The following is a 6,506-nucleotide window of genomic DNA, read 5'->3' as shown; positions in this document are numbered from 1 at the left end:
TTATTCTTTTTGCAATCTATAAATCGATACATTCGTTGATCCTGAATGTATTCACTATTTGCAGATTTTTAATAATGTGGGATGGAGTGGGCAATTCATCTTACTCTTTCCATGTACTCTTTCTTGGAACTACATTAATTGTTAGTTCCTAGATTAATCTAATCTAATCTAATATACAATGTTCTTCCCTTTATCTTATGATTGAATAGTTGCTTGAATAACCTGAATCTGATTCAAACATAAAAAGAGTTGCAAGCTGTATTTTCAATAACGTTCAGTTTTGTAACTATTAAATACGAAGCAGGTCTTCTGTTATTGTCAAAATAAAGTCCACCTCCTCTATTTGTTGTTGTGTAAATTTTCACCTAAACAGACAATGAAACAAACATATAAGACATATATAGTCGAAATGCATATAACTATAAGCAGCCGAGTATATTTAATATTTTTACCTTGTTTTGGAATCGATTCATCAATTCCTTTTTCACTGAAGCATGTATTTTAGTGCCCTGTTAACATAGACGTGAAAATTAGTGATCAATAGCCAGAAGTTTAAACACATGATAGTAATTTAAATCACTTAAGTTGCATCACAAAACTACATGATAGTAATTTTGATCACTTATATATAAATGAGACAAATCTTACTACAATTAAAAGAGAAGTACATATATAATCATGGTTCAGAAAATGTTTTCAATTCGTTAAATTACCCTTGATTAGTCTTAAGGGAAAATAATTTTATCAATTGAGGAGGGTAATTTTCGTCATTTCTGGGTAAAATCCAAAATGCTCCGACCATCTATAACGTAACCCACATCCATCAACATGATTATTTGTTTAACACACACCTAGCGTTCTATTTGTACTGACAACCATCGTGAGTTCATATATTATTGTTTACTTAAGGCCTGGCCATTTAACAATATTTGATTTTTGTATAGGCTGACTCATTTAAGTGTTTGTTATATATACCTGGCCTTTGAATTATTGGTCTGTAAGGCCCATTGACGCACGGAGACAAATACACAATTATTTACGTGTGTGTGTGACTATTAATTGCGTTAATGGCTCAAACGAATTATGTAATGATAAACTAATAAATACAAATTATTCGAATGTAGAAATAGAAATTTCAATAATTTTGTAAGCTGTTTTTTCCAGAAACAACTAATTGCCTTATATTTCAGTGTCAATGAAGATATGTTTCAGTGTCTACTTGATGAACCGAGAAACTAACATTGAATGCACGGAAAAAATGGTCGTATGGGAGTGAATTTTTTTAAAAAAAGTAAGTCAAATATAACTTCAGAGAGACGAAGAGGGAGAGGTAAAGCGAGAGTGAACAACAAAGGTAATAAAACCCCGTAACTGGTTATAATTAAATTAAAAATTTACTTTTTCTTAACTGAATCTATATTATTGTTATTGCACAGAAGCTCGGTTTAAGTCTGAAGAGTATTTGGATCATGGTGATCCCACATACAAGTGTACTTACTGTGGAGCTTTGATGTGGTATGAAGAACATATTAACAAGCCTAGGAACACAAGAAAGCCTAAATTCTCTATGTGCTTTTTACAAAAGGGGCTGTAAAATTGCCGTATCTCCAACAACCACCAGATCTAATAAGGGAGTTAATGAGTAAAGATGATGCACTTAGCAGGCATTTCCGTGAAAATATTAGAGTTTACAACATGCTCTTTGCATTTACTTCACTTGGTGAGCAAGTGGACCGGACAGTTGAGAAAGGTAAAGGACCAAAACAATTAATGCTGCATGGACAGAATTGCCATAAGATTGGTAGTATGAAGCCAAACGATGGTGATTATGCTAAATTTAGCCAGCTATACATCGTCGATACCGAGAACGAGGTGGATTATAGAGCTTCAGTGATGAGGTGAAATCTTAATCTGGTAGCGTTTTCCGTAATTAGCATTGTTAATTTGCTAAAAAAGTTAATGTTCATAACATGTGTTTTCTTCCAACATGGTTTACAACAAAGGGAAAAATGTTGGGAAGTCTTAAGGAAAGAAAAGTACAAGAAAGGAGCTTATTGCAAAACTCATACAAATCCTAGACGAAGTAAACCGTACGTTGAGTAATTTAGGCAAGCAAAAGATAAGTTCAAATCTACTGATAATGAGACATTTCCTATGAGAATATTGAGTGATCGTGTAGGGATAGATGGGAGAACATATTGCATGCCAACCGCGGCAGAAGTTGCAGCATTGATCCCCGGTGATTTTAGACCTGAGATGCCTGGCCGTGATATAGTTGTTGAAGAAAAATCTACTGGAAAGCTACAAAGGATCAGTGAAGTACATGTATCATATTTGGCATTACAGTATCCTCTCTTATTCCCAAACGGTGAAGATGGGTTCCGTGTGGGTATAGAAAAAGGTTACCAGGCTGGCAAACAAGATAAAGAGAACAAATTCATAAGTATGAGGCAGTGGTTCGCTTTTAGACTTCAAGAACGAGAAGATGAGGCTCACACTCTCCTACAGTCTAAACATTTATTCCAACAGTTTTTGGTTGATGCATACACTACTCTCGAGTCAAACCGGTTATCATACATTAAGTACAATCTATCTAACATCAGATGTGATAATTATTCCTCTCTACAAGCTGCTTCAGAAGCTGGGAATAAGAATCTTGACGAGCAAGGTACACATGTTAGAATAGCAGCCTCTTTTACTGGTGGGCCTCGCTATATGTTGCAAAACTATTACGATGCAATGGCAATATGTAAACTGTACGGGTTCTCGGACCTATTCATTACATTTACATGTAACCCGCGATCGCCCAATATTGCAAGGTATTTGAAGAAGATAAAATTGTCTTCCGATGACAGACCTGACATTATGTGTCGAATTTTTAAGATGAAGTTAGATTCACTTATGTTAGACCTAACTGAAGGCGACATACTAGGGAAGACTATTGCTGGTGAGTATTTTTAAAATATGTTTGCATTAATTTATGTGTTATACTCCTCATAATGATTAATATGTTTGTCTTCCTAATGCAACGATGTACACCATTGAATTCCAGAAGAGAGGACTCCCACATGCCCATATACTCTTATTCATGGATCCGAGTTGTAAATTACCAACTGCTGATGATATTGATAAAAAATATCAGCAGAGATTCCAGATCAAACAGTAGATCCAGAGCTGTATGACGTTGTTAAGGACTGCATGATTCACAGACCTTGCGGCCCGGCAAATACGAGTTCACCATGTTTGGTTGACGGTAAATGTTCCAAGTTTTATCCAAAGGAGTTTTACGATATCACCACAGTTGGTAAAGATGGATACCCTATCTATAGAAGGCGAGAATCACCACACTATGTGGAGAAGTCTAGGTTCAAGTGTGATAATAGATACGTGGTACCTTATAACCGTTTACTTTCCTTGCGTTATCGAGCTCACATAAATGTGGAGTGGTGCAACCAGTCGGGTTCTATAAAGTACTTATTTAAGTACATAAAAAAGGACAAGATTGGTGGTAGAGTCTACTCAACAGCCTTTCGGGTCTATTCCCGAAAGTGTCACAAGAACTGATCAAGGGGTGAGCTCAGCAGATACTAATGCAGAAGCAAAGAAAAAAAATGAAATCAAAGACTACTTCGACTACAGGTCTGTCTTCTTTTTTATAAATAATCATTTTTGCATTTTTTTTAAAACATTGATTTCATTGCTTTTAACCTTTTCCGTAGATATGTATCTGCATGAGAATCAGCATGGAGACTTTTCAAGTTCCCGATTCAATATACGAGTATACCAGTTATTAAACTGCCATTTCACCCGCCAGGAAAACAGCCAGTGTTTTACAAAGAGAAGGAAAGTATCCAAGATGTTTTGGACAGAAGAGCAAATGTTGATTCTATGTTTATGGCCTATCTTAATCTCAATAAAGTGAACGCATTCGCCAGGAATTTTACTTATGGAGAAATACCAAAGTATTTTACTTGGGATGGGAAGCTTAAACAATATAAACAAAGGGAAAGAGGCTTCTCCATTGGAAGGATTAATTACGTTCCTCATAAAATGGAAGATGAATACTACATGAGGATTTTGCTTGGCATAGTACCTGGACCGACATCTGACGATGATATCAGAACATATAAACGATTTGTCTACGAGACATACAAGAAGGCATGTTTCGCTCGTGGGATCGTTGAAGATGATCAAGCTTATATTGACAGTCTTCTTGAAGGAAGCATTTGGTTTTTTGGAAAACAGCTACGCAACTACTTCACAATGATGCTTCTAGATGGTTGTTTATCGAGACCCGATAATGTTTGGGAACAGACGTGGGTTGTTTTGTCAGAAGATATCGAGACGCAGATGCGTGAGGATCTCAGTAATCCAGGTTTGGGTTGTTTTAAAACTAAAAGTTTACCTTATATGTTTACTGATTTATTGAAAATTTCGATTTTGTTAATTCAAAATTTTTTTAATTTACGGCTTTTTTTTGAAAAATTGCATACTTAACACTAACTGACGAAGAGAAGAAGAATTAAATCCTACAATTAATCAAAGAACTGGTGCTATGCAATGGTAGTACTCTTAAATCCATTACGGACATGCCGCAGCCTACAAACATGAGAGTAGATCATTCCAACAGGTTTATAACAGAGGAGTTAACCTATGATCGTGAGTACTTGAGGGGTAAGCATGATGAGTGGATTCAGAAGATGACTACTGATCAAAGATCAATTTATGATAAGATTATGGGTGCAGTTTTGGGGAAAAAAGGAGGCATATTCTTTGTCTACGGTTTTGGCGGCACAGGCAAAACATTTATGTGGAAAACTCTTTATGCCGCTGTGAGGTCTCGAGGTTTAATTGCTATTAATGTTGCATCGAGTGGTATTGCATCTTTGTTATTAGAAGGTGGTAGGACAACCCACTCCAGGTTTGCCATTCCTATTCATCTTGATGATTTCACCATGTGTAATATTAATCCGGCCTCAGATCTTGCAAAGATGCTTAGAGAAGCTTCATTGATTATATGGGATGAAGCACCTATGATGAGTAGGTACTGTTTCGAATCTCTTGATAGAAGTTTGTCAGATATTATGAGAGATGAGGATAATAAGCCTTTTGGTGGAAAGACGGTTGTGTTTGGTGGTGATTTCCGGCAAATACTCCCTGTAATCAATGGTGCTGGTAGGGCTGAAATAGTGCTAGCAGCATTGAATTCATCTTACCTATGGGAACACTGCAAATTTTTAACGTTGACAAAAAACATGCGTCTATTGTCAAACGATCTTTCTGAAGATGATGCAAAAGAGATTAGAGAATTTTCAAAATGGATTCTAGCTGTTGGTGATGGTAAGGTATCTGAACCTAATGATGGAGAAGCTCTTATTGATATTCCTGAGGTCTTAATTATCAGATATGATGGTGAGCCCATAGACGCAATAAGCAGAGCAGATTACGGAGATTTGTCTGAGTTGCAACATAAAACAGATCCAAAAAATTTTCAACAGAGAGCAATACTTTGTCCAACGAATAATGATGTCAACACCATCAACGAAAGGCTTCTTGAAAAAATCGAAGGTAAAAAAACATAATATACATGTAACTAGCTTTATAATGGTATACATATTAGCTACATAAAACATATTGTCGTTAAGAGTACTTATAACCTATCTTTTGTATGTTTCTAGGTGAAGCTATGGTCTACTTGACTGCAGACAACATCGACCCTCAAGATGTTGATTCTTTGAGCAATCCAGTCTTCACTTCAGACTTTCTTAACAGTGTTAGACTTTCTAGCTTACCAAATCACAGTTTAACTTTGAAGATAGGAGTACCGGTTATGTTACTCAGGAATATAGATCCTAAAGGAGGGTTATGCAACGACACTAGATTGCAAATTACCCAAATGGGTAATAATGTCTTAGAAGCAAGAGTCATTACTGGTGATAGAGTGGGAGATAGAGTGTTGATCCCAAAAGTGTTTATCAAGCCATCTGATACTAAATTGCCATTCCGGATGCGAAGACGACAATTTCCATTAGCGGTGGCTTTCGCAATGAACATAAATAAGAGCCAAGGGAAATCTTTAGAAGAAGTAGGTCTTTATCTACCTCGACCTATTTTTTCTCATGGCCAATTATATGTTGCGCTGTCTAGGGTGACCTCAAAGAAATGATTGAGAGTGCTGATTATTGATAAAGAAGGGAAACCACAAGCACAAACAATGAATGTGGTTTTCAAATAAGTCTTTCTGAATTTGGTGTAGACATGCACTGTCGATTAGATCTTTCTCCTGTTAAGTAATCATGTTTCAAGTGTTCTAAATTTATAAAATCACCAACGTTCTGTTTTTTTTATAATTATACTAAATAATTATTTACAAATAAAGAAATACTATTTCAACAAATGAAAGTACTTCAGCAGACAAGTATAAAGACACAAAGAATGAAATAAACATGTGAAGCTTCTTCGTTTAAGTAACGACCATCACCTCTTAAAACCAACGTTGCGTTCTT

General features: G+C 35.9%; 1 pseudogene; it reads left to right on the top strand.

Annotated features, from left to right (window-relative positions):
• Positions 1 to 1,510: 1,510 nt before the first annotated feature.
• Positions 1,511 to 6,256, top strand: LOC17889463 (annotated as a pseudogene).
• Positions 6,257 to 6,506: the final 250 nt, after the last annotated feature.

The sequence above is a fragment of the Capsella rubella genome, unplaced genomic scaffold (genome assembly GCF_000375325.1).
Source record: "Capsella rubella cultivar Monte Gargano unplaced genomic scaffold, Caprub1_0 scaffold_4, whole genome shotgun sequence".
Taxonomy (NCBI): Eukaryota; Viridiplantae; Streptophyta; class Magnoliopsida; order Brassicales; family Brassicaceae; genus Capsella; species Capsella rubella.
This window is presented reverse-complemented; position numbering and strand designations above follow the sequence as displayed.